Source organism: Bufo bufo, chromosome 2 (genome assembly GCF_905171765.1).
Source record: "Bufo bufo chromosome 2, aBufBuf1.1, whole genome shotgun sequence".
NCBI lineage: Eukaryota > Metazoa > Chordata > Amphibia > Anura > Bufonidae > Bufo > Bufo bufo.
The window spans coordinates 299842392-299870015 of record NC_053390.1 but is presented as its reverse complement, the minus strand read 5'-3'; the positions used below and the strand labels follow the sequence as shown (position 1 = coordinate 299870015).

The following is a 27624-nucleotide window of genomic DNA, read 5'->3' as shown; positions in this document are numbered from 1 at the left end:
GGAAAAACATCCAGTATGCGGCAGTCCTGTGGGCAAAAATGCCTTGTGGATGCTAGAGGTCAGAGGAGAATGGGCTGACTGATTCAAGCTGATAGAAGAGCAACGTTGACTGAAATAACCACTCGTTACAACCGAGGTATGCAGCAAAGCATTTGTGAAGCCACAACACGCACAACCTTGAGGCGGATGGGCTACAACAGCAGAAGACCCCACCGGGTACCACTCATCTCCACTACAAATAGGAAAAAGAGGCTACAATTTGCACGAGCACACCAAAATTGGACTGTTGAAGACTGGAAAAATGTTGCCTCGATTTCTGTTGAGACATTCAAATGGTAGAGTCCGAATTTGGCGTAAACAGAATGAGAACATGTATCCATCCTCTGATGGCTACTTCCAGCAGGATAATGCACCATGTCACAAAGCTCGAATCATTTCAAATTGGTTTCTTGAACATGACAATGAGTTCATTGTACTAAAATGGCCCCCACAGTCACCAGATCTCAACCCAATAGAGCATCTTTGGGATGTGGTGGAACGGGAGCTTTGTGCCCTGGATGTGCATCCCTCAAATCTCCATCAACTGCAAGATGCTATCCTATCAATATGGGACAACATTACTAAGGAATGCTATCAGCACCTTGTTGAATCAATGCCACGTAGAATTAAGGCAGTTCTGAAGGCAAAAGGGGGTCCAACACCGTATTAGTATGGTGTTCCTAATAATTCTTTATGTGAGTGTATATACAGTACAGACCAAAAGTTTGGACACACCTTCTCATTCAAAGAGTTTTCTTTATTTTCATGACTATGAAAATTGTAGATTCACACTGAAGGCATCAAAACTATGAATTAACACATGTGGAATTATATACATAACAAACAAGTGTGAAACAACTGAAAATATGTCATATTCTAGGTTCTTCAAAGTAGCCACCTTTTGCTTTGATTACTGCTTTGCAGACTCTTGGCATTCTCTTGATGACCTTAAAGAGGTAGTCCCCTGAAATGGTTTTCACTTCACAGGTGTGCCCTGTCAGGTTTAAGTGGGATTTCTTGCCTTATAAATGGGGTTGGGACCATCAGTTGCGTTGAGGAGAAGTCAGATGGATACACAGCTGATAGTCCTACTGAATAGACTGTTAGAATTTGTATTATGGCAAGAAAAAAGCAGCTAAGTAAAGAAAAACGAGTGGCCATCATTACTTTAAGAAATGAAGGTCAGTCAGTCAGCCTAAAAATTGGGAAAACTTTGAAAGTAAGGGCTATTTGACCATGAGGGAGAGTGATGGGGTGCTGCGCCAGATGACCTGGCCTCCACAGTCACCGGACCTGGACCCAATCGAGATGGTTTGGGGTGAGCTGGACCGCAGAGTGAAGGCAAAAGGGCCAAAGAGTGCTAAGCATCTCTGGGAACTCCTTCAAGACTGTTGGAAGACCATTTCAGGGGACTACCTCTTGAAGCTCATCAAGAGTGTGCAAAGCAGTAATCAAAGCAAAAGGTGGCTACTTTGAAGAACCTAGAATATGACATATTTTCAGTTGTTTCACACTTGTTTGTTATGTATATAATTCCACATGTGTTAATTCATAGTTTTGATGCCTTCATAGTCATGAAAATAAAGAAAACTCTTTGAATGAGAAGGTGTGTCCAAACTTTTGGTCTGTACTGTGTATATATATATATATATATATATATCTGTAACTAGCTATACAGCTCTTATACCTGTGTGGGTAAGTGCTTTGCCTCTGATACAGAAGGTCATGGGTTCGAGTCCCAGCATAAACTTTTTTGAAAGACAGGCTAAATAAGAACACGAGCACCAGGCCTGCATCGCATCGCTGACATGGAGGTAAGTATAAAAGTTTTTTTTGTTTTTTTTCAACTACTGGACTGTTACTTTACTGCCACGGGGGAGGGGGGGGGGGGGCTATTGGCGCCATGATACTGGCACATGGAGGGGGGAGGAGAGATGCACTTGATACTGGCAAATTGGGCAGGGCGAGAGGATGGCACTATGATATTAGCACATGGGGGGGCAAGAAATGGACATGAATCATGAGTGGCAGAAATGTGAAATGAAGGGGGGGGGGCAAGAAATGGACACGAATCATAAGGGGCAGAAATGTGAAATGATGGGGGGGGGGGGGGGGGGGCGCCAAAATGTAGATTCGCTTGTGTTGACAAAAAGCCTTGCACCGACCCTGGTTGTAACCAACACCTCCAATCTCATCTCATTGATTGGACTCCAGTTGGCTGACACCTCACTCCAATTAGCTTTTGGAGATGTCATTAGTCTAGGGTTCACATACTTTTTCCACCTGCACTGTGAATGTTTACATGGTGTGTTCAATAAAAACATGGTAACATTTAATTCTTTGTGTGCTATTAGTTTAAGCAGACTGTGATTGTCTATTGTTGTGACTTATATGAAGATCAGATCACATTTTATGACCAATTTGTGCAGAAATCCATATCATTCCAAAAGGTTCACATACTTTTTCTTGCAACTGTAGATGACATCATAGAATCATTTCAATATATTAACAATAGAAGTTAAAAGATCAAGGATGTTAAAGGGGTTTTCGACTTTCTATATTCTTTTACAACCGCTATGATGAAGTCTCCGCCCTGTGCCAGTAATTGCACTGGTTGCCCATACAGTATAGAATCCAATCAAAACTGCTCATTCTAACCCAAAAACTCTCCACTGGCGGAGATCCGTCAGCTACACGACAAATATGTTGAGAAGCAGACGGACAAAAACTGTTGCGTGCAGCGGTATTTTTCCGGCCACTCCTCAGCATATTTGCCGGGTAGCAGCCGGATCTCCACTGCCGTTGCCCATTAAAGTGAATGGGGCCGAACAATATCTTGGCAGTGCACGGTTGTGCCCGGTATTCACGGATGTAGCAGGCTGTTCCCGGCCAGAACAGCCTAACGGATCTGTTTGCTGCAAATGTGAAACAAGCCTTTTTCTCGTCTCTTGTGAACCTGACCCATCATCAATCACTATCTACCACACCCCATGCAGTCAAAAGCACTACAAATATTGGCTGGTGGTTGGGTCATGAAACTTAATATCTACTCCCCTAATTTTAAGATGGCTGGATCATTGTACAAACACTTTTTCCCTTTTGTGTCACCCCTGTCTCCTCTTAGATTGTAAGCTCTTGCTAGCAGGGCCCTCATTCCTCTTGTTTTAATTGTTGACTTGTTTGTTGCTATGTAATGTATGATTTTGTACATGAACCCTCTGATTGTTCATTCTATTTGGAATACAGAGTGCAGAAATCGTAGCATCACAGTAAACTTTTTAACATCTACAGTAGTGAACCACAACATTACCCCTTTAGCAGTGAACCACAACATTAACCCTTTAGCAGTGAACCAGCAGGTCACTATGTATATAAAGCAAAGCTAGAGCATGACCTACATGTGTGAACTCCTGCAAAGTAGGCAAAAAGAGAAGCCTTGTCCAGAAAACACCATTCCTGAGACTGCAAAGCTGCCGGAAAACAGTAAGAAAGAATCCCATTGAAGGAAAGAAAACGAACATCTATGTAAAGGGGTTGTTTCACTTCAGTTAGTGGCATTTATCATGTAGAGAAAGTTAGTACAAGGCACTTACTAATGTATTGTGTCCATATTGCCTCCTTTACTGGCTGGCACATTATACACTGCTCGTTTCCATGGTTACGTCCACCCTGCAATCCAGCAGCAGTGGTTGCTCTTGCACAATATATATGAAAAAGCGCCAGCCTCTCTGGTGTCCGGGACCGCAGGAGTGCGCATAATCCAGCATTATTTCCTATAGTGTTCTAGCTCGGCCACCACTAATGGATTGCAGGGTTGACATATCCATGGAAACGACAGTGTATAACGTGATGGAAAAATGAATCCAGCCAGCAAATGAGGCAATATGGATAATAACAATACATTAGTAAGTGGCTTGTATTAACTTTTTCGACATGATAAATAGCATTAGCTGAAGTGAAGACAACCCCTTCAAGGTAACACACGTCTATGGTTTTGGACTTTGCTGCATGTGGAAAGGGTATATTACTACAGTGACCACAATGTTCTGGAGATGAACTGGCCATCTGTATCTGAGATTTGCACCCCTCAGCCTGGAAATTGCAGAAAGAGTTAATTAGAATGGAATTGCATGTCTGTGGTTATTTGGTAAGATTGCAGAGTAAGTTTAGAATGAGACACAGGAAAGACTACTACTACTCATTACTGCTTTCTAGACACAGGTATTGGGAAGAGCATTCTTTGTGATATGCCTCAAAACAGTGCCTTTTGCTGCTATATGCACTACTTACATCATCTATTCAGTAAAGAGAGATTTAGTTTACTGTAACCAAACCAGACTGGTCACTGACCCCACCATTTATCTTCTGACCCTAGGACAAGCTTTCATGCTGCTCTCCTGCCTTGCACCCCAAAACCCATCTTCACCAGGGGCACCCCACCTAACACCAAGCAGGAGCCCAAAATCCACGGAGTACCCTGAGGGAAGTAAGGGTGTGCCCTCCAATCACTGTATGCCTGCTCAAGAGATCTGGAGAATGACAAGCCTTGTGAGTAACTTCAACTTCCACTTTCATTGCCGCCTTTGCCAACTCCGTCCTCTCCTAAGCCACCATCACCCTGTGGTCCAGGTCACTGCTTTTTGTAATACTGTTTTTAAGGTAATCACAGGGCTGTATTACAGTAGAGGTGCATGAGGCCTCTACTAAACTTTCATATGCTTCTCAATGATCTTACATAGAGGTAGTTTCTGTCAGATTCTGTATGAGTGCAAAAAATCATGCTATTCATCTGTATACAACAATCAGCCATAACATTAAAGCCAGTCGCATAATATGCTATAGATCCCACTAATGCAGTCAAAACCATTCTGACCCAATGGGCATAGAGTCCACAAAACCTGTGAGGGTGTCCAAGGGTATCTGGTACCAAGATGCTAGCAGAAGATCATTTAAGTACAGTTTATTGTGAGGTGGTAGACCCATGATTTGACTTGTTTTTCAAGCACAGCCCCCATGCTTCATCAAATTGAGAGATAGGGAATTTGAAGGCTAAGTCTACAGCTTGAACTATTTGTCATGTTCTTCAAACAGTTACTGAACAATATTTTTTAATGTGGTTGAGCAAATTATTCTGCTGAAAGAGACCACTGCCATTAGAGAATAGTGTTATTATGAAGGGGTGTACTACAACAATGTTTGAGTAGGTGGCATATGTAAAAATAACATCCACATCAATGGCAGAACCCAAGGTTTCACAGCAGAGCATTGCCTCCACCGGTTTGCTTTTTTCTCATAGTGCATCCTGGTGCCATTTCTTCCCTAAGTTGAAAGAGATGCAAATGAGCTCTTAACAAGCTCTGCCTCTAATACCACCAGATAACCAATCAGACCTAAACACAACGGGAGCCTCAAATGAGGGCCCGATTATCAACCAAAAAAAATAGTTTTAAACACAGGTGCCTATAACAAGCAACTCCTATCAGGGAACACCCCAACACCCGCATATGAAAATAAACACCAGAGTATATAAAAATCTATATTTATTCAAATATTAGGAACAATATAAAATACATATATAGATTGGCAAGGAGTGTGCCAGCAAAAAGGGGGGTTAATGCTAGTCCAAGATAGAGTAAAAAGTACATATAGGAGGGTACCAATAATCACCATGTGGTTAACCTTCCTAACAAAAAGACACTATCAAAGGCACATAAATATAAAGTACAGACCAGATTGATGGCACCTCCACAAACCCCAACACATGTTTAGCATTAGCTTCCTCAGGGGAAATGAGGAAGCTGATGCAAAACACATGTCAGGGTTTGTGGAGATGCCATCAATCGGGTCTGTACGTTATATTTATGTGCCTTTGATAGTGTCTTTTTGTTAGAAAGGTTAACCACATGGTGATTATTTTTACCCTCCTACAGTATATGTACTTTTTACTGCACTTTGTTACCTGCATGTATACTTCTGACATTGGCAAGGTGATGTGAGCTGCTGCAGCCAATGACTGGGCGCAGTGGTGACCTATCCCCAAGCGGCATGTCACTGCTGGGTCAAGTCCCACTTGGGGACCTGTCAATGCTGAGGCCAGTCATTAGCTGCAGCAATGTCCATGACCCAGTCCATGCCAGAAGTTTACATGCGGAATCCCATGCAAAGACAGCTGGGGAGCCATGGAACTGTAACTGAGCGACACAGAGCTGTCTATAACAACATATTTAAAAGTTTTTATGAACATTGTTTTTGGCATTTATGTAGGGTTTTTAGGGTCAATGGCATTTTATAAAAAAGCATCATGATCTATTTTTTTTTTCCATAGATGCACCAAAAATTCATGTAGCAAAGGCCATAAAAATAAAGAAAAAGAATTCACGTTTAGGTTGGTGTCACACACTTATTTTTGTGTTGTACGTAGCTCTAATGTGGTTTCTTGAGCCAAAGCCAGAAGTAGATCCAGTAAGGCCCCTTTCACACGGGCGAGTTTTCCGCGCGGGTGCAATGTGTGAGGAGAACATAGAAATGAATGGGGTTGCGTGAAAATCGCAAGCATCCGCAAGCAAGTGCGGATGCGGTGCGATTTCCACGCACGGTTGCTAGGTGACGATCGGGATGGAGACCCGATCATTATTATTTTCTCTTATAACATGGTTATAAGGGAAAATAATAGCATTCTGACAGGGGCGTAACTAGAAGTGACTGGGCCCCACAGCAAATATTTGTAAGGGCCCCTCCAGCGCGCTTCGCACCTCCCACCTCCTGTGTAAACCCCACTCCTTTGGCACAGTGTAGCGGTATACTGTATATTGTGTGGCACAGTGGATGCTATATGTGTATAACATAAACATATTTCATATGAAAACTTACAGTTACTTGACCCTTGGGGATCTCGGACTCCACTTCAACACTTTGGCCGGGGGCTCGGCGGAGCTGATGTTGTGCTTTATCCTAATAAGAAAGATTTCATAATAAGGATTTGGAGAAGGGGCAGAGGGATAGCAGAGCAGGGGGAGGCTGGTGCTGCTACTAGGGGGTCATACCATGGGGGAGTAATAAAGCCCACTATAATGCCCCCCCCAGTAGTAATAATTCTCCTTATAATGTGACAGTGCAAAAATACCCCCTTGTAATGCCCCCAGTTGAGCTAAAGTCCCCATAATGTCCCAGTATAAAATATCCCTATATAGTGCCCCCAGTAAATTCCCCCATAGTGCTCCTCTCCCCCCTTCCTGCTAGTGCCCCCCATAATGTACCAGTATAAAATGCCCCATATATAGTGCCCCAGTAGATGCCCCTCAGTGTCCGGCCTCTGATAGGCTGCCGGCCTAGTGTCCCCCATAATGCCCCCCAATAATGTGCCAGTAAGTGTCCCCATAGATGACCCCCCATCATGTGCCAGTATCAAGTGCCTCTCTCCTCCCCCCCACATGTCCCAGTATCATAGTGCCATCTCCCCCCCATGTGCCAGTATCAAGTGCCTCTCTCCCCCCCATGTCCCAGTATCATAGTGCCATCTCCCGCCCAAAAAAGTGCCAGTATCAAGTGCCTCTCCCCCCATGTGCCAGTATCATAGTGCCAAACCCACCCATGTGCCAGTATCAAGTGCCAACCCCCCCCACATGCCAGTATCAAGTGCCTCTCTCCTCCCCCCATGTCCGAGTATCATAGTGCCATCTCCCCCCCCCACAAAAAAGTGCCAGTATCAAGTGCCTCTCTCCCTCCCCACCCCATGTGCCAGTATCACGTGCCAACCCCTCTCCCCCCCATGTGCCAGTATCAGGTGCCTCTCCCCCCCCAGGTGCCAGTATCAGGTGCCAAACCCCCCCCCCCAGGTGCCAGTATCAGGTGCCTCTCTCCACCCCCATGTGCCAGTATCAGGTGCCAACCCCCCCACCCAGGTGTCAGTGTCAAGTGCCTCTCTCCTCCCCCCATGTCCCAGTATCATAGTGCCATCTCCCCCCCCACAAAAAAAGTGCCAGTATCAAGTGCCTCTCTCCCTCCCCCCATGTGCCAGTATTAGGTGCCTCTCCCCCCCATGTGCCAGTATCAGGTGCCAACCCCTCCCCCCCATGTGCCAGTATCAGGTGCCTCTCCCCCCCCCATGTGCCAGTATCAGGTGCCAACCCTCCCAGGTGCCAGTATCAGGTGCCAACCCCCCTCCCCCCATGTGCCAGTATCAAGTGCCCCCCGCTCCCCCCATGGCAGTAACAGTCGGGTATTAAAAAAAATAAAATAAACACTTCTACTTACCTCCATGTCAGTGATGCGATGCAGGCTCTTCCTGTGTCCCACCCTGTATGTCCATATATGGAGTCAGTGCTTGTATTTCAGAAAAGTTTCTGCTGGGATTCGAACCCACGACCTTCTGCATCAGAGGCAAAGCACTTAACCACAGCTTTGCAGCTGACTGAAAAAATAGGAGACTTCTACTGTTATAGCTGGCTAAGTGTACATCTATACACATGACAGCTGCTAGATATAGCAGAGCTGAGTGTGCTGGGACAGCTGTCATATACAGATATAGCAGTGCTGGGTGTGTTGGGGCAGCTGTCATGTGTATAGATGTACACTTAGCCAGCTATAACAGTAGAAGTCTCATATTTTTTCAATCAGTTGCAATGCCTCCTTTATGGCTGTGAGGATAAATGCTTTGCCACTGATACATTGGAGGTTGTGGGCTCGAATCCCAGACACATCAGGAGACTTTAGGATACAGTAAGATTAGATCACATTAGCGAGGGGGCCTGGTCAGCTGCTGCTGTGAAGGGGCCCTGAACATTAAGACAAGAATCGATATTTAACTAACTTGAAAATAAACTGTCACACACTGCCGGGGCGCCGGGCCGCCGGGCCCCGAAGCAGCTGCTTCCCCCCCGGTAGTTACGCCGCTGCCTGTGTCTGTGTGTGTTAATAAAAAAACGGAATGCGGTCCGGACGGGCCCCCAGTGGCGTAGGGCCCCATAGCGATCCCTACGCCACTGCTACAGAATGCATAGTAAAATAGGGCTGGAGGGGTTAAAAAAAAAAATAATAATAATTTAACTCAAGTTAATCCATTTGTTCGGGCAGCCGGCATCTCTTCTGTCTTCGTCTGTGAGCAATAGGACCTTTGACGTCACTGCGTTCATCACATGGTCCATCACCATGGTGATGGATCATGTGACGGACCATGTGATGAGCGTAGTGACATCATCAAAGGTCCTATTCCTCACAGAACAAGACAGAAGAGATGCCGGCTGCGCGAACAAGTGGATTAAGGTGAGTTAAATTATTATTATTTATTTTTTTAACCCCTCCAGCCCTATTGTACTAAGCATTCTGTATTTAGAATGCTATTATTTTCCCTTATAACCATGTTATAAGGGGAAATAATACAATCTACACTACAACTAACCCAAACCTGAACTTCTGTGAAGAAGTTCGGGTCTGGGTACCACAGTCAGTTTTTTATCACGCGCGTGCAAAACACATTGCACCCGCGCGATAAAAACTGAACATCGGAAAGCAATCGCAGTCAAAACTGACTGCAATTGCGTTCCTACTCACGCGGGTTTGCTGCAATGCACCGGGACGCATCCGGACCTAATCCGGACATGCCCGTGTGAAAGAGGCCTAAGAAGGGAAAGTATGGTACTTTCTTTATATTTCTCATTCCCTTTCAATCCACTTTTAGGTTTGGCTCAAATAAAGTAACTTCATCAAAGCTGCCACAAAAAGCTATTTGTGACATCATCCTAAGGCCTCTTTCACTCAGCGTGACGGATTGGCTACGGATGCGTTCAGGATGCGTTCAGTGAAACTCGCACCATTTTGCAAGCAAGTTCAGTCAGTTTTGTCTGCGATTACGTTCAGTTGTTCAGTTTTTTCAGCGCGGGTGCAATGCGTTTTGATGCGTTTTTCACACATGTGATAAAAAACTGAAGGTTTACAAACAACTTTGCCTAGCAACCATCAGTAAAAAACACATTGCATCTGCACTTGCTTGGTTTTCGCTGAAGCCCCATTCACTTCTATGGGTCCAGGGCTGCGTGAAAAACGCAGAATATAGAACATTCTGCGTTTTTCACGCAACCCAGAACCAGGGATGGACTGGGACAATAAAGTGGCCCTGGACTTCAGCCAGACCGGCCCACTTTATTTTTCCCAAACACACTCAAAAAAAAACATAAGTAAAAACATTCCACTGTAAGTATAAACAGGTTTTTTATTTTTACTCTTAATTTAGAAAAAAAAATCCCCATCCATAATGGTGCCATCCACAGATCCCCCCCATAAGTGTCATCCACAGACCCCCCCCCCCATAAGTGTCATCCACAGACCCCCCCCCATAACAGTGCCATCCACGGATCCCCCTCCCTATAACAGTGCCGTCATCCATAGATCCCCCTCCCCGCCACTCACAGTAGTATACATTAATAAATCGGTATCCTGCAGGCTGCAGACAGTAACTTTAATTTTAACACAGCGCTCATCTCTTTACTACCTTACATTCAGCTCCCTCCAGCCTCCAGTAACAAGTGCGGGCGGCAGCGCTCACTCACTGACGTCACGCGCCTGCGCCGCCTAGTGGGAGGAGCAGGCGTGTGACGTCAGTGAGTGAGCGCCGCCCCCACACTGCCTGCTGTTACTGGAGCTGAGTCAGTGTAAGATAGTAAAGAGATGAGCGCTGATTTTAAAGTTAACACACTGACAGCAAAAAAATTAAAATGGCTCGGGACCGGCCGGGCCCCCCCGGGGTCCGGGCCCCTTACTGGGGTATCGGCTTTACCCCCCTGATGGCGGCCCTGGCCGGCCCATAATTCGATCGGCCCACCGGGATTCTCCCGGTACTCCCGATGGCCAGTCCATCGCTGCCCAGAACTCATGCTTGAAAAAAAAAAGCTCATGTACACAGACCCATTAAAATGAATGGGTCAGGATTCAGTGTGGGTGCTATGCATTGAACCCGTGTGGAAAACTTGCTCGTGTGAAAGGGGTCTAAGAGTATGTCCACACTGGACATAAAATACAGTAGAAAAGTCTGCTGCAGATTCCACAGCAAAATTCCTGGCAGAAACTGTGAAAAAACCACATGTGATTTTCCCAAGGAAATGGCTGTGAATTTCACCCTCCCTTAACTCTGCAGGGAATATCGACAGTATAAATTGACACGCTGCAGATTTCAAATCCACATCGCGTGCCAATTTATGCAGCTTGTGGAAGACAATATCTCTACACTTTGCTGGAACTGTACAATGTTGTAAATTTGCTGCACAAAAATCTATGATGGCAAATCTGCCTCATGTCCACCATGTGTGAACTCCCCTAATGTTTTCTAAAGCTATAGTTTAGGGAATCCAGTGGCAAGCTAGAGCTTCAACGGATCCAGTTCCTCCATCTGTAGCAATGAAAGGCACATTTTGATCCGTTTTTGGCATCAGTATTTGTAAGCCCAAACCAAGAGTCTTTCAACCCCTGAAATCTTTTTGTTTAACTTGTTTTATCCAGTATGAGAAAAATTACCCTAAACCATGTCACCTCACTTTCCAACAGGTCCCACTCAGTGAAGATCCAAAAACGAAAAAATTAAAAACTTGAACAGGTGACGTGTGTTTAATCCTCCAACCCTAAACAGACAATGGCTTGGGACACTGGAAGCCTTGGATTGACCATGAAGCCTTCTTAGGGCTCATGCACACAAACGTATTTTTTGTCTGTGTCTGTTCCAGTTTTTTTGCAGTATGTGGAACCATTCGTTTGGGGCTGCAAAAAACAAAAACTGAAATGACTCGTGTGCATTCCATGTCCGTCTGTCCACATGTCCGCATTACGGACAAGGATAGGACAGTTCTATCAGGGCCTGGCCGTTCCGTTCCGCAAAATGTGGAATACACACAGCTGGTATCCGTGTTTTGTGGATCCGGAATTTGCGGTCAGCAAAACAACAATGTTCATGTGCATAAGCCTCTATAATCAGAAACAAGCTACGTAAATAATTGTAGATTTAAGGAAACACAAGTATGTACTTACGACAACCCTCCAGCTGAGTACTTGTTTCCTCAGACTTCTTCTAAGATCTGTTCCTTTGTCCTTTATTTGTGCAATATATGAGGTTGTATAAGTTCCTGTCTTAGTATAATACAACATACCTTGTGAAACACATGACAAATAAAGAGAAAAACAGAAGTGAGGATTTTAACGGGATAACTAGATAAATGAAAGCCAGCCATTGATTCTGCTTCAGAAATTTCAACACCAATTAAAAAACCTAGACAAGTAAACATCCTATAAGCATGACTATGAATACGTTACCAACAGCCCATAGAAAGAGGACAGCATATGCAGGGCATAAAACATGAAAATCCAGCTTTTATGGACAGATATATTAAATAGGGCTATAATTAAAATCAAATAAAAGGCTGAGCACACAGACCAAAGACAAAATTTGGAAGGACAGGCTGGATGCAATATTCAACATATCACTCTGTGTAGTCTTCTGGATAGGTCCTCAGTATCTGATCAATGAGTGTAACAATGTATCTGTTTGTGCTGAGCTTCTCAACTAAACCCCTCACACTAGAAGGTTCTAGTTCAGCCAGAAACTGCATGTAAGGAGAGCAGTCAGAGCCCCTAGTGTTCTGCAGTTAGGGACCAGTGCTTGGAGGGGGAGACTCTGCCAGTCTGCATGAGTGACCAGAAGAAGCACCTGAGATGGGGACGCTGAGCCACAGACCATGGTTCACCAATCCTGCGACCAAGGAGCCACCCAGACTACTGAGCTATAGACCGTGGGCCTCCGGCCTTTGTAACCAAGGAGCTACTCGGACTACTGAGCTACAGACCCTGGGCCTCCAGTCTCCTATGCGTTGTGTCTGTAGCCCACAGTGGCTAATATGAAGCATACAGTACCTCTACATGCTGTTAACAACAGCTTAGGCTGCCTCTGTAATCATGTTCAGGAAATGCAGATAAAAAAGGATATGTGTTACTATGTGACAGAATAAAATTCTAAGTGACACATTCCCTCTAAATTATATTTACCCCATAATGGTGCAACTGATAAATACAACTCATTCCGCAAAAAAAGTTATAATACAGGTACATCAACAGGTAAATTAAATTGGTATATTTCTTTGAATGCGATGATAAAAAAAATTAAAACATTGCTAGGTTTTTAAAGGGAACCGGATAAGTCCCTTTCCCAAGTTAAACTGCTCTACGTATCCAGTGGAGTCTCTAGCTTTCAAATTTTGGGGGGGGGGCACACTGGGGGCCAGGACAAAAGTACGGGGGGGCAGCTATAACAACAATACATTTACACAAGTACGCTTAGAAATGCTGCGATACTTTACCCAATACCTAAAACCGCAACAGGGAAGAAAAGTCCCGCTGTCTGTGGTTTAAATTTTTTTTTTAAATCACTCAGATTTCAACATGTCCTAGTTGCCTGTGGATGACACTATTATAGGGAGGGGGATCTGTGGATTACACTGCTATGGAGGGGGATCTGTGGTTGCCACATGCCGTATTTAGCATCTTTTGCTATATGTGTCATCCACAGATCCACCCCATGACAGTGTCATCCCCATTTCCCCCTCCATAACAGTGTCATCCACATATCTCCCTCCCGCCTCTCACAGGAGTGTACATTTGACATTTCTAAACTGTAATCCATATCCTGCAGTAACTTTAACTTTAAATCAGGATTAAGCGGCCGCTCATCTCTACTAGTACCTTAACCTTACACCACTCGGCTAGCTTCGGAAACAGGGCCAGGCTACACCCTACAGGCACTGCCTGTTAGTTGTTACCGAGCGAGCGCTGATTTCTGCAGGTCAGAGCATACGGATTACAGTTTTTAATAGAAATGTACACTCCTGTCAGCGGTCCAGACCAGTGGCGGATCCAGAGCCTGGTCTCGGGAGGGGCACTTCCAGATTATTTTCTGTCCGCCGCCACAGAACATGGGTGCTTATAGAACAGACTACACAGTGTAAAGGTATACTGTTTATTGTGTGGCACAGTGTAGCGGTATACTGTACATTGTGGGGCACAGTGTAGAGGTATACTGTACATTGTGGAGCACAGTGTAGAGGTATACTGTAAATTGTGTGCCACAGTGTAGAGGTATACTGTACATTGTGTGGCACAGTGTAGGCTATATGTGTATAACATAAACATATTTCTTATGAAAACTTACAATTACTTGGCTTGGCCCTTGGGGATCTCGGACACCACTTCAACACTTTGGCCGGGGGCTCGGCAGAGCTGATGTGTTTTATCCTTGTAAGGGATCTCACAAATGATTCAAAACGGATCAGTTCAGCCCCAATGCATTCTGAATGGATAAGGATCCGTTCAGAATGCATCAGTTTGGCTCCGTTCCGCTTGCAGAGTTTTGGTGTCCGCCCGGCAATGCGGAGCCAAACGGATCCGTCCTGACTTACAATGTAAGTCAATGGGAACGGATCCGTTTTCACTGACACAATATGGTGCAGTTGAAAACGGATCCGTCCCCCATTGACTTTCAATGTAAGTCAGGACGGATCCGTTTTGACTTAGACTTTTTTTAAAAAGAATAATGCAAACGGATCTGCAGATACCAAACGGATCCGCACCTAACGCAGGTGTAAAAGTAGCCTTAGACTAGCTATAGTCCATCACTTTTGATATTATTTTTAGTAACTATTTATAATTTTTTTTTAAAAGGTGCTGCATACATTTTTATTTAAAGTATTTATTATTCATTGTGTGCACATTTCATATAATGTCTACCTCACCAGTTCTTTCTTTTTTTCCTCTTGACAGGCTGCTGTCCTCAGAGTTCTCAACTATAGCATATCAAATCCCATGCTTGTGCAGTAAAAAGACTATGTGCCGCCATCTGCTGGGCTTCAACAAGAAACTGCAGATACCCCATCTAGCATGTGTAGTAGATTTATGAAACCAGGCTGGAATTCCAATTATCCTGGAGGCAATGGTGTAAAAAGCTCATAAATATGCTGGACTCCTACAAAAGCTGGAATGCTTAGCAGAAATTAAAGAAGGTATTAAACATCTGCTATTAAAGGGGGTGTCACATCTGTAACTCAGGGGTTAGAGAAACAGTGTAGCTTGGAGCACCACACTGCTTACATCTAGTGATGGACAAACATCGGCCGGGACGGTTCATGAACGCGATCGCACAAACGCGATCAAATGTTCGCGAACCATATGTTCGCGGTGGGCCCAATTCACTTTAATGGCAGGCGAACCTGAAAAACCTTCAGGTCAATATTGCAGCCACCAAATACTTACAAGAAGTGCACAAATTGTCCCACAACATGGACAGTGACATACCAGAGGGGGATCAATGTCAAAAATTCCAACAAAAATTATGTATTTTAATCAGGGGCCATTTTTATGCATCTTAAAGGGAGACTGTCAAAAATGTAGCCTGCTGGAGCCTAGAAAATTTTTATTTTAGGCCATGGGAGTACAGGCCCCAAACATTAGGCATTTACCGGACAGAAAACATCAAGTGATTATGTGGCTGGAGGTACATTATGCGGTCAATGGATAAAAATGTCACTGTAGGCCACTGGACTACAGGCCCCAAACTTTAGGCATTCACTGGACATAAAAGATCAAGGAAGTATGTGGCTGCGGGTAGATAACACGGTCAATGGATATCAATTTTACAGCAGGCCAGTACAAATATAGGTCAAATACATATGTTTAAAAGAACAAAAAATATAAAATTGGATTAAAAACATGGCTAACGAAATCCCCCCCTCGTGGTCATCATTGGTGTTGAATTCCTCCGAGGCTGCAACAATTATGCATTCAGCGTACAGAAAAGAACAAGTAAGTATGTGGCTGGAGGTAGATTTCACGGTCATTGGATATCAATTTTACAACAGGCCAGTGTACTACAGGCCCCAAAAATCATGCATTCAGTGCACAGAAAAGAAAAAGTAAGTATGTGGCTGGAGGTAGATTACACGGTCATTGTATATCAATTTTACTGAAGGCCAGTACAAATACAGGTCAAATACATATGTTTAAAAGAACTAAAAATATAAAATTGGATTAAAAACATGGCTAACGAAATCCCCCCTCTTGAAAAAAAACCAAATGCTAATAGTTGAATTTCTATAACACGTGATCGTCACAGGTGTTGAATTCCTCAGAGGTCCCAAACATTAGGCATTCACTAGACAGAAATGTCCTTTTATGCCGCTGTATTTACCTAAGGCAGGGACCATTATTTGTTCTAGGTGGTGGAGGATATTTGTGGGCTGTCATGAGGAAATTCAATTAAACGTGGTCATCACGTGTTGAATTTCTCCGAGATCCATGTCTCATTCATTTTTAGAAATGTGAGGTAGTCCACACTGTCATGAGCTAGGCGAGTGAGCTTTTTAGTCGCGATACCCCCTGCTGCGCTGAACATCCTTTCGGACAGGACACTGGACAAGGGGCAAGCCAAGAGTTCCATGGCAAATTGTGCCAGCTCTGGCCACAGGTCAAGCCTGCACACCCAGTAGTCCAGGGGTTCCTTGCTACTCAGAGCGTCCATATCGGCCGTTAACCCGATGTAGTCGGACACCTGACGGTCTAGGCGTTCCCTGACGCTGGATCTGGAGGGCGGCTGCTGATGGGTTGGTTGCAAGAATGATCTCATATCCGAAGTGACCAACACATCTTCAAACCGCCCTCTTCTTGCATGCGCTGTTGGATTGGTACCCGCAACTGTTTCTCTGTGAGTGGAAATTCCTCTGCCAGCGTCCGCAAAAGCAGAATGCAGCATTTCTCGAAGCAACGCCTGGAAGTGCTGCATTCTGACAGCCCTTTGTGATGCTGGTAACATGTCTGCCATTTTGTTTTTGTTCAGGGGTCTAAGTAGGCCATTTGGTGCCCAGGGCGAAGATGGCAAACTCCCCCCCCCCCCCCCCCCACCGTTTTTAAGAAAGAATCAATGTTGTTTCAAAACAAGAATATACTTAAAGCAATAGAACAAAGGACTGTGGGACTTTGAAAGTCACAGACACTATAAAGTTCCCCCCCATCATCATGTGCCAGTATAAAGTCCCCCCCATCATCATGTGCCAGTTTTGTAATAAGCCCCCCCAATGTGCCAGTAACACTATTGTAAAAAAAAACAAAAAAAAAACACTTATACTTACCTAAGTGTCAGCGATGCGATGCAGCCTCTTCCTGTGTCCCACGCTGTAATGTAAGGCTCAGGCGGCACGATGACGTCATTGCGCCGGCCTCTGATAGGCTGCCGGCCTAGTGCCTGCAGCCAGGGGCGTACATAAAAATCACTGGGCCCCATAGCAGGAATCTAAATTGGGCCCCCATTCCCCTTTTATAGCCCCTCCCTTTGTTCCATGAACTATTCTTGCTGCTGCGTTTTATAATTTATGCCATCAGGGCCGGAATGGGATTACAAAACAGCCCTGGCACACAAGAGGTATAATAGATGCAGATGTATATTATATACAGCAGTGTACAGTTATGTGAGGTACGCGGTATAATAGATGCAGTGTGTACAGGTATATAGTATATTCCCTAGTGTTCTGATATGTGAGGTACAGGGTATAATAGATGCAGTGTGTACAGGTATATAGTATATACAGCAGTGTACTGATATGTGAGGTACGGGGTATAATATATGCAGTGTATACAGTATATACAGTAGTGTAATATGTGAGGTACGAGGTATAATAGATGCAGTGTGTACAGGTATATAGTAAATACAGCAGTGTATTGACACCTCGTACCTCACATATCAGTACACTGCTGTATATACTATATATCTGTACACACTGCATCTATTATACCTCGTACCTCACATATATAGTATATACAGAAGTGTACTGATATCTGTACACACAGCATCTATTATACCTCATACCTCACATATCAGTGCACTGCGGTATATACTATATATCTGTACATATTGCATGTATAATACTGTGTAATATATGCAGTGTGTGTGCATGTATGTGTGTATATATATATATATATACAGAGCAGTGTATTGATGTGACACATAGAAGGTATAATACTGTAGATGCAGTGTTTATAGAAATATGTGGTCAGTTATGCATTATAGTCACTGTGAGGTACATGAGGTAGTGGTAACTGTCTGAAGTAGTATACATGAGTGAGCAATGAGTAAAAACAGGGCATGGAGGGGGGGGGGGTAAATGATGAAAAGTGGAGGACCTCCTCTTACCTCTCCATTCCAGTCTGTATGGATCAATACAGAGCTGCTTGTGAACTTTTAATACTTGCTGTTAGGGGTTGAAGGACCTGTGATGATGTCATCACAGGTCCTGGCAGATGTACCTTTGAAACCTAGGAACTACACCATTTTTGGTGCAGTTCCTTTGCTAGATTCTGCAGGACCTGTGATGTTGAAGATGATGTCATCACAGGTCCTGGCAGATGCACTGTTCTAACCTGGGAACTACACTTTACACTGTGCAGTTCCCTTACAGGACCTGTGATGACATCATCAAAGGTCCTTTAGCTTTAGAAAGGTAAACAGGAGTAATTAGGGGGCGGGGCCTCTCCTCCACTTCGGTGCCTGCCTGCAGCCTATCAGAGGAAAGGGAAGGGACACGCCTCTCCCTCCCCTGCACCTCCGCTGGCACAGACAGTTTACAATGGAGATGAGCGCAATGGAAGCGCTCATCTCCCTGTGCCCGGCGGCGGCTGCTCACTTGGGGGGGGGTAATTTTAGTTGGGGGGGCACATGGGGGGGCACAGCATGATGTAGGGGGGGCCGTGGCTGGCACTTCCCCTGCGCCCCCCTCCTGTCCGCAAATGGTAGCGCCCAGGGCACCCGCTCCTTCGGCCCCTGCCTTGTACCGGCCCTGGGGGTCCCTCTTCAAACACTGGAGCATGAAGGCCCCCATTTGCACTAAACTGGAAGTGGTAGAGTGGTCTGGCTCCTGCTGATCGTCCACGATAATTTCGTCCTCGGTCTCCTCTCCCCAGCCACGGACAACACCAGGGATCCCAGAAAAGTTTAAAGCATGCTCTTCTTGCTCCTCCTCCGCCTTGGCACCATTCTCCTCTGACTCCTCTTCAGACTCCTGTTGATTTGTCTCAGATGGAGTAGTTCCCTCTGGGAATTCATACAGCATTTCGACTACCTCATCTTCCTGCTCCTGCTCCTCGACAGCTTGGTAAATGACACGACACAATGCACGCTCCAGAAAAGAGGCGTAAGTTACGATGTCACTGATGGTGCCCTGGCTGCGACTGACCAGTTTGGTTATCTCATCAAATGGCCACAGAAATCTGCATGCGTCGCGCATGAGCAGCCACTGGCGCGGTGAAAAAAAGACAAGCTCCCCAGAGCCTGTCCTACCGCAGAGTTCGTGCAGGTAGTCATTACCTGCACGTTTCTGCTGGAGCAGCCTATCAAGCATATACAAGGTGGAGTTCCAGCGTGACGGACAGTCACAAATCAGACGTCTGATGGGCAGGTGGTGTCGCCACTGAACGTCAGCAAGGCAAGCCATGGCCGTGGAAGATTTTCTAAAATGGCCAGAGATTTTCCTGGCCTGCTGCAAGACGTCCTGGACCCTTGGGTATTTGGCAAAGAATTGCTGTATGACTAAATTCAGGATGTGTGCCATGCACGGCATGTGTGTTATTTTGCCCTGTTTCAGTGCTCTTAGCAGATTGGCACCGTTGACGCATACCACTTTACCAACTGTCAAATTGAGTGGGGTTAGCCACTGAATGGCCTGTGACCGCAAAGCTGAAAGGAGTGCAGGACAGGTGTGGCTCTTGGCTTCCAGGTACAACAGCCGCAGCACAGCATGGCAACGTGTCACCTGGCACGTCAAATAGGTTCTGGTGAGCTTGGTGGGCGCAGCAGAAGAGGCGGTAGCAGTGGAAAAGGAGGGGTCAGCCGAGGAGGAGACAGAGGAAGGAGTAGGAGGTGAAGAAGAAGAGGCAGACCTGCATGCAATCCGTGGCGGTAGCAACAGCAAATAAACACGGGTGCCATGGGTTGCATGCTTGACGGCCATCAGTAGTTTCACCCTGTGGGCAGTAAAAGTTATGTACCTTCCCTGCCCGTGTTTGCTAGACCACGTGTCTGTGGTCAGATGTATCTTAGCACCGACACTGTGTGCCAGAGATACATTGGTCATATAGCTTCTGGGAGAAATATTTCCTTCCTGGGACCGTCCATTGTGGTGTACCAATGGCCACAAATTCTAAAGGCCTCGAAGTCCACCAGTTTATATGGCAGTAGTTGGTGGGCTAGCAGTTCCGACAAGCTAGCGGTCAGCCATTGGGCAAGAGGGTTATCTGGCGTCCATCTTTTTTCGCTCAAACATTTGGGCCACAGAAGCCTGCCTTTTGCCAGATAAACGCGACGACGGCACAGTGGAAGGTGGAGTGGAGGACAAATGGGAGGAGAGAGGAGAAGGAGAAGAGGCAGGATGTGGAGCACCGAGAGTGTGGCTATGTGGGTTCTGACAGTGTTGCTCCCACTGGGCACGGTGATGGGAGGCCAGGTGCCTTCTTAAGGCGGTCATCCCTAGGTGAGTGTTGGGCTTACCGTGACTTATGCATTGATAGCACAGGCTGTAGATGGCAACACTATTGTCAGCAGCGGACACGTTAAAAAAAGCCCACACTGCGGAGACATGTGCCAGCGTCCTGGGAGCGCCAGATGTGCATGGTGGATGGCTCGTTCCAGATACATTAGCAGTCTGCTTTTTGCCTCCTGTGCACGTGAAGTCCATCGACACATCATCATCGTACCTTCACCACCACTGACATTAGAGATCTCGGAGTAGGCAGCAACAGCGGGGACCACCCTCCTTGGGCTGATCTGGGTACTGTCGTCAGACTGCTGGGTGGCGACCGTTGATACCTCCTCTTCCTGATCCGATGCCAAGAATGGCTGCGCATCAGTAAGGTCTTGGAATGGATGGGAAAATAGTTACTCTGACTCGAGCGGAGGGGATATGGTGGTGGTGATGGTGGTGTCTTTGGGAGTGCATACAGCAGAGAGTGAAGAGGTTGCAGATGAGGAGGGTGCAGAAGCAGAAGGCTGAGTGAGCAACTCAACCAAGTCTGGTGCGTCCTTTGACGTAATCGCAGGCATCTTCTGCAACTTCCCACTTAAGCTCCGGCCTGGAGCACCTGCCCGACCCCTACCACCCCTGCGGAATGGCCTGCCTCTTCCTCTGCCTGTCATTTTCAAAATGACCATGTGACAAAAGTCCCTATAGAAGAGCACTGTTTGTGGAAGAAGGTATATCACACCCCTGCCTCAATCAGTTTTTTGGGGGGCAACTGGTATATCACACCAGTTGAAATTATTTGTTCCAATAGCTTTGTCACTCTGTGTAGCTGAGGTAATGCAGCAAAACCGCAAACAAATGCTGCACTACCTAAATGCACTACAGTCATGTGAAAAAATTAGGACACCCTTTGAAAGCATGTGGTTTTTTGTAACATTTTTAATAAATGGTTATTTCATCTCCGTTTCAACAATACAGAGAGATTAAAGTAATCCAACTAAACAAAGAAAACTGAAGAAAAGTCTTTTCAAGATCTTCTGTAAATGTCATTCTACAAAAATGCCTATTCTAACTGAGGAAAAAGATAGGACACCCTCACATGTATTCCCTCTTAAATTGGCTCAGATCTCACACAGGTATATCACACCAGGTGCACATAATTAGTAGATCGTTACTCTGCATGTTGAATGAGGCTTGCCCTATTTAAACCTCAGACATTTAGTTTGGTGTGCTCCTGACTGTTGAAGTGAGAGTGAGCACCATGGTGAGAGCAAAAGAGCTGTCAGAGGACTTCAGAAAAAAGATTGTAGCAGCCTATGAGTCTGGGAAGGGATTTTTAAAAGATCTCAAAAGATTTTGAAATCAGCCATTCCACTGTCCGGAAGATAGTCTACAAGTGGAGGGCTTTCAAAACAACTGCCAACATGCCCAGGACTGGTCGCCCCAGCAAGTTCACCCCAAGAGCAGACCGCAAGATGCTAAAAGAGGTATCCAAAAACCCTAAAGTGTCATCTCGAGAACTACAGCAGGCTCTGGCTACTGTTGATGTAGAAGTACATGCCTCTACAATCAGAAAGAGACTGTACAAGTTTAACTTGCATGGGAGGTGTGCAAGGAGGAAACTTTTGCTTTCCAAGAGAAACATCGAGGCCAGACTGACATTTGCCAGCGATAAAGTTGACAAAGACCAGGACTTCTGGAATAATGTTCTTTGGACAGATGAGTCCAAAATTGAATTATTTGGACACAACAGCAGAGAACATGTTTGGCGTAAACCAAACACAGCATTCCAAGAAAAGAACCTCATACCAACTGTGAAGCATGGAGGTGGAAGTGTCATGGTTTGGGGCTGCTTTGCTGCAGCAGGACCTGGTCAGCTCACCATCATAGAATCCACGATGAATTCTACTGTGTATCAGAAGGTGCTTGAAGAACATGTGAGACCATCAGTTAGAAAATTAAAGCTGAAGCGGAACTGGACCATGCAACATGACAATGACCCAAAACATACTAGTAAATCAACCAAAGATTGGCTGAAAAAGAAGAAATGGAGAGTCCTGGAATGGCCAAGTCAAAGTCCAGATTTGAATCCCATTGAGATGCTGTGGGGTGACTTGAAAAGGGCTGTACGTGCAAGAAACCCCTCAAACATCTCACAGCTGAAAAAGTTCTGCATTGAGGAGTGGGGTAAAATTTCCTCAGACCGATGTCGAAGACTGGTAGATGGCTACAAGAACCGTCTCACTGCAGTTATTTCAGCCAAAGGAGGTAACACTCGCTATTAGGGGCAAGGGTGTCCTATCTTTTTCCTCAGTTAGAATAGGCATTTTTGTAGAATGACATTTACAGAAGATCTTGAAAAGACTTTTCTTCAGTTTTCTTTGTTTAGTTGGATTACTTTAATCTCTCTGTATTGTTGAAACGGAGATGAAATAACCATTTATTAAAAATGTTACAAAAAACCACATGCTTTCAAAGGGTGTCCTAATTTTTTCACATGACTGTATATAGAAAGTATATTATTGGTATATCACACTCATGATTCAATCAGTTTTTTTGGGGGGCAACTGGTATATCAAACCAGTTGAAATTATTTGTTCCAATAGCGATTGTCACTAATAGGGTTCGCGTTCGTACCGAACTTTAGCATTTTTGGACCCCGGACCCGAACCCAAACTTTTCACTAAAAGTTCAGGTTCGGTGTTCGGCGAGTTAATGGCACTTTTTGAAAGGCTGCAGAGCAGCCAATCAACAAGCGTTTAACTCGTGTGCCCTTAGAAGCTATCACAACCATGCCTACTAATGGCATGGCGGTGATTGGCCAGTGCAGCATGTGACCCAGCCTCTATATAAGCTGGAGTCACGTAGCGCTGCACGTCACTCTGCTCTGATTAGTGTAGGGATAGGATGCTGCTGCTGTGAGAGAGAGAATAGGAAAGAATCTTTAATCAGAAGTGCTTGTTAACTCAGTGATCTACATAGATTTTGTTTTGTGGGAGCAGTGCACAATCTTTATACCCTGCCCTGAGCCCAGTGAAACAGAAAAATCACTTTTATACGTTTATTAGTTAGGTGGGCCTCTCTGGGCCATTTTATGCAAGTTCAGTGCACCAGCACAGCATATGTGCATTTGTCACAGTCAAATAGAAGCTTGAAATACTACAATTATATTCTGGGTTTAAAAAAAATCACCCACTTTTTGCAAGACCCTACATCTGGGGCCTTTGCAGCATTTGTCAGTGTGAAATACAAGCTTGAAATACTGCAATAATATTCTGGGTTTAAAAAAACACCAATTTTTGGCAATACCCTACATCTGGGGCCTATGCTGCATTTGTTAGTGTGAAATGCAAGCTTTAAATACTGCGATAATATTCTGGGTTTAAAAAAACACCCATTTTTGGAAATACCCTACATATGGGGCCTATGCTGCATTTTTTTTGTGTGAAATACTAGCTTAAAATACTGCGATAATATTGTGAGTTTAAAAAAACACCCATTTTTGCCAATACCCTATATCAGGGCCCTTTTCAGCATTTGTCAGTGTGAAATACAAGCTTCAAATACTGCAATAATTTTCTGGGTTTAAAAAGCACCCATTTTTGGCAATACCCTACATCTGGGGCCTATGCTGCATTTATTAGTGTGAAATGCAAGCTTGAAATACTGCGATAATATTCTGGGTTTAAAAAAACACCAATTTTAGGCAATATCCTACATCTGGTGCCTTTGCAGCATTTGTCAGTGTGAAATACAAGCTTGAAATACTGCAATAATTTTCTGGGTTTAAAAAAAACACAAATTTCTGGCAATACCCTACATCTGGGGTCTATGCTGCATTTGTTAGTTTGAAATACAAGCTTGAAATACTGCAATAATATTCTGGGTTTAAAAAAACGCCCATTTTTGGCAATACCCTACATCTGGGGCCTATGCTGCATTTGTTATTTTGAAATACAAGCTTGAAATACTGCAATAATATTCTTGGTTTAAAAAAAACACCCATTTTGTGCAAAATACTAAATTTGCAGCCTTTGCTGCATCTGTCAGTGTGAAATAAAAGCGTTAGATACTGCTGTTATATTCTGTTATTAAAAAAACACCCATTTTGGGCAAAATAATAAATTTGCGGCGTTTGCTGCATCTGTCAGTGTGAAATACAAGCTTGAAATACTGCAATAATATTCTGTGTTTAAAAAAACACAAATTTTTGGCAATACCCTACATCAGGGGCCTTTTCAGCATTTGTCAGTGTGAAATACAAGCTTTAAATACTGCAATAATTTTCTGGGTTTAAAAAAAACACCCATTTTTGGCAATACCCTACATCTGGGGCCTATGCTGCATTTGTTAGTGTGAAATACAAGCTTGAAATACTGCAAATTTTTTCTGGGTTTAAAAAGACACCCATTTTTGGCAATACCCTACATCAGGGGCCTTTTCAGCATTTGTCAGTGTGAAATACAAGCTTGAAATACTGAAATAATATTCTGGGTTTAAAAAAAACACAGATTCTTGGCAATACCATACATCAGGGGCCTTTTCAGCATTTGTCAGTGTGAAATACAAGCTTGAAATACTGCCATAATATTCTGTTATTAAAAAAACACAAATTTTTGGCAAAAAACTAAATTTGCGGCCTTTGCTGCATCTGTCAGTGTGAAATACACACGTTAGATACTGCTGTTATATTCTGTTGTAAAAAAATCACCCATTTTGGACAAGATCCTAAATTTGCAGAGAATGAGGAGAGCGTCAAAAAAGGGACATGGCCCCGGTCGTGATGTTGCTGGTGGAGGTCCTGTTGCAGGGAGAGGACGTGGTTGATCTGTGCTAGCTACACGCACAAGTGAAACACCTTCCTCAGGTACAAGTAGGCGACAGAACCTTCAGCGTTATTTGGTCGGGCCTAATGCGGTTCTACGAATGGTGAGTCCAGAACAAGTACAGGCGATAGTAGATTGGGTTGCTGACAGTGCCTCCAGTTCCTTCACATTGTCTCCCACCAAGTCTCCTGCTGAAAGATCAGAGTTGGCACCTGCAGCCGCTGTCCATCAGTCTTTCACCTCACCCCCTTGCAAATCAGCCAAGCAGCCTGAGCCCCAAGTCATGCAGCAGTCTCTTCTGCTTTTTGATGACTCTGCTAGCAGGGTTTCCCAGGGCCATCCACCTATCCCTGACCCAGAAGTGGAAGAGATTGAGTGCACCGATGCCCAACCACTTATGTTTCAAAATGTGTACATGGGAGGACCACCGCAGCAAGTCTCGGATGATGACGAAACACAGGTGCCAACTGCTGTGGCTTTCTGCAGTGTGCAGACCGACATGGAGGGCAGGGGTGAAGACTTGGTGGAAGATGATGTGAAGGACGATGAGGTCCTCGACCCCACATGGAATCAAGGTCATGCGAATGACCTGTGTAGTTCGGAGGAAGAGGCGGTGGTCGCACAGAGCCACCAGCACAGCAGAAGAGGGAGCAGGGTGCAAAAGCGGAGTGGCCGTCCCCTAGACAGTACGCCTGATACTGCCCAACGCAGCAAGGGACCGAGCACACCAAAGCCATCTCCAAGGAGTTCCCTGGCGTAGCAGTTCTTCAGACAATGTGCTGACGACAAGACACAAGTGGTTTGCATACTGTGCAATCTGAAACGAGGCATAAATGTTCTCAACCTGAGCACAACCTGCATGACCAGGCATCTAAGTGCAAAGCACGAGCTGCAGTGGAGTAGACACCTCAAAAACCAAGAAAGGTCTCTGACTCCTCCTGCTTCCTCTTCAGCTGCAGCCTCTGCCTCTTTATCCACCTCTGGAGTGACAGTGCCACCTGCCACCCCGCAAACAGATTTTTGGCTGTGATATACCCCTGCTCTACCTAGTAGACAGGTAAAGAAATTTTACTAATTTGTCTGTTACATTTTCGGGTCAAATTCACCAATTTTTGGCTGTGATATGCCCCTGCTCTACCTAGTAGACAGGTAAACAAATTTCACTAATTTGTCTGTTACATTTTCGGGTGAAATTTACCAATTTTTGGCTGTGATATACCCCTGCTCTAAGTAATAGACAGGTAAACAAATTTCACTAATTTGTCTGCTACATTTTTGGGTGAAATTCACCAATTTTTGGCTGTGATATATCACTGCTCTACCTAGTAGACAGGTAAACAAATTTCACTAATTTGTCTGTTACATTTTCGGGTGAAATTCACCAATTTTTGGCTGTGATATGCCCCTGCTCTACCTAGTAGACAGGTAAACAAATTTCACTAATTTGTCTTTTACATTTTTGGGTGAAATTCACCAATTTTTGGCTGTGAAATACCTCTGCTCTACCTAGTAGACAGGTAAATAAATTTCACTAATTTGTCTGTTACATTCTCGGGTGAAATTCACCAATTTTTGGCTGTGATATACCCCTGCTCTACCTATTTGACAGGTAAATAAATTTCACAAATTTGTCTGTTACATGCTCGGGTGAAATTCACCAATTTTAGGCTGTGATATACCCCTGCTCTACCTAGTAGATAGGTAAATAAATTTCACTAATTTGTCTGTTATATTCTCGGGTGAAATTCACCAATTTCTGGCTGTGATATGCCCCTGCTCTACCTAGTAGATAGGTAAACAAATTTCACTAATTTGTCTGTTACATTTTCGGGTGAAATTCACCAATTTTTGGCTGTGATATACCCCTGCTCTACCTAGTAGACAGGTAAATAAATTTTACTAATTTGTCTGTTACATTCTCGGGTGAAATACACCAATTTTTGGCTGTGATATACCACTCCTCTACCTTATAGCCAGGTCAATAAATTTCACTAATTTGTCTGTTATATTTTAAGGTGAATTTCACAAATTTTTCGCTGTGATATACCCCTGGTCTACCTAGTAGACAAGTAAATAAATTTCACTAATTTGTCTGTTACATTGTTGGGTGATATTCACCAATTTCTGGCTGTGATATACCCCTGCTCTACATAGTGGACAAGGAAATGCATATCACTAATTCGTCTGTTACATTGTTAGGTGACAAATGCTCATCTTTTGCGCTAGAAAGT

The 27624-nt window shown here is 44.5% G+C and overlaps 1 protein-coding gene across 7 annotated transcripts in view; it reads right to left on the bottom strand.

Annotated features, from left to right (window-relative positions):
* Positions 1 to 27624, bottom strand: part of LOC120988982 (immunoglobulin superfamily member 1-like) — a 597232-nt gene that overhangs the window by 135104 nt on the left and 434504 nt on the right. The window contains exon 1 of one of the 7 annotated variants that reach the window (XM_040416810.1): positions 12052 to 12161. The exons of the other annotated variants lie outside the window; for them this stretch is intronic. The gene's annotated coding sequence lies outside the window, so the exon portion shown is untranslated. Of the gene's footprint in view, positions 1 to 12051; positions 12162 to 27624 lie in introns of those variants that run through there. 7 annotated transcript variants of the gene reach the window in all.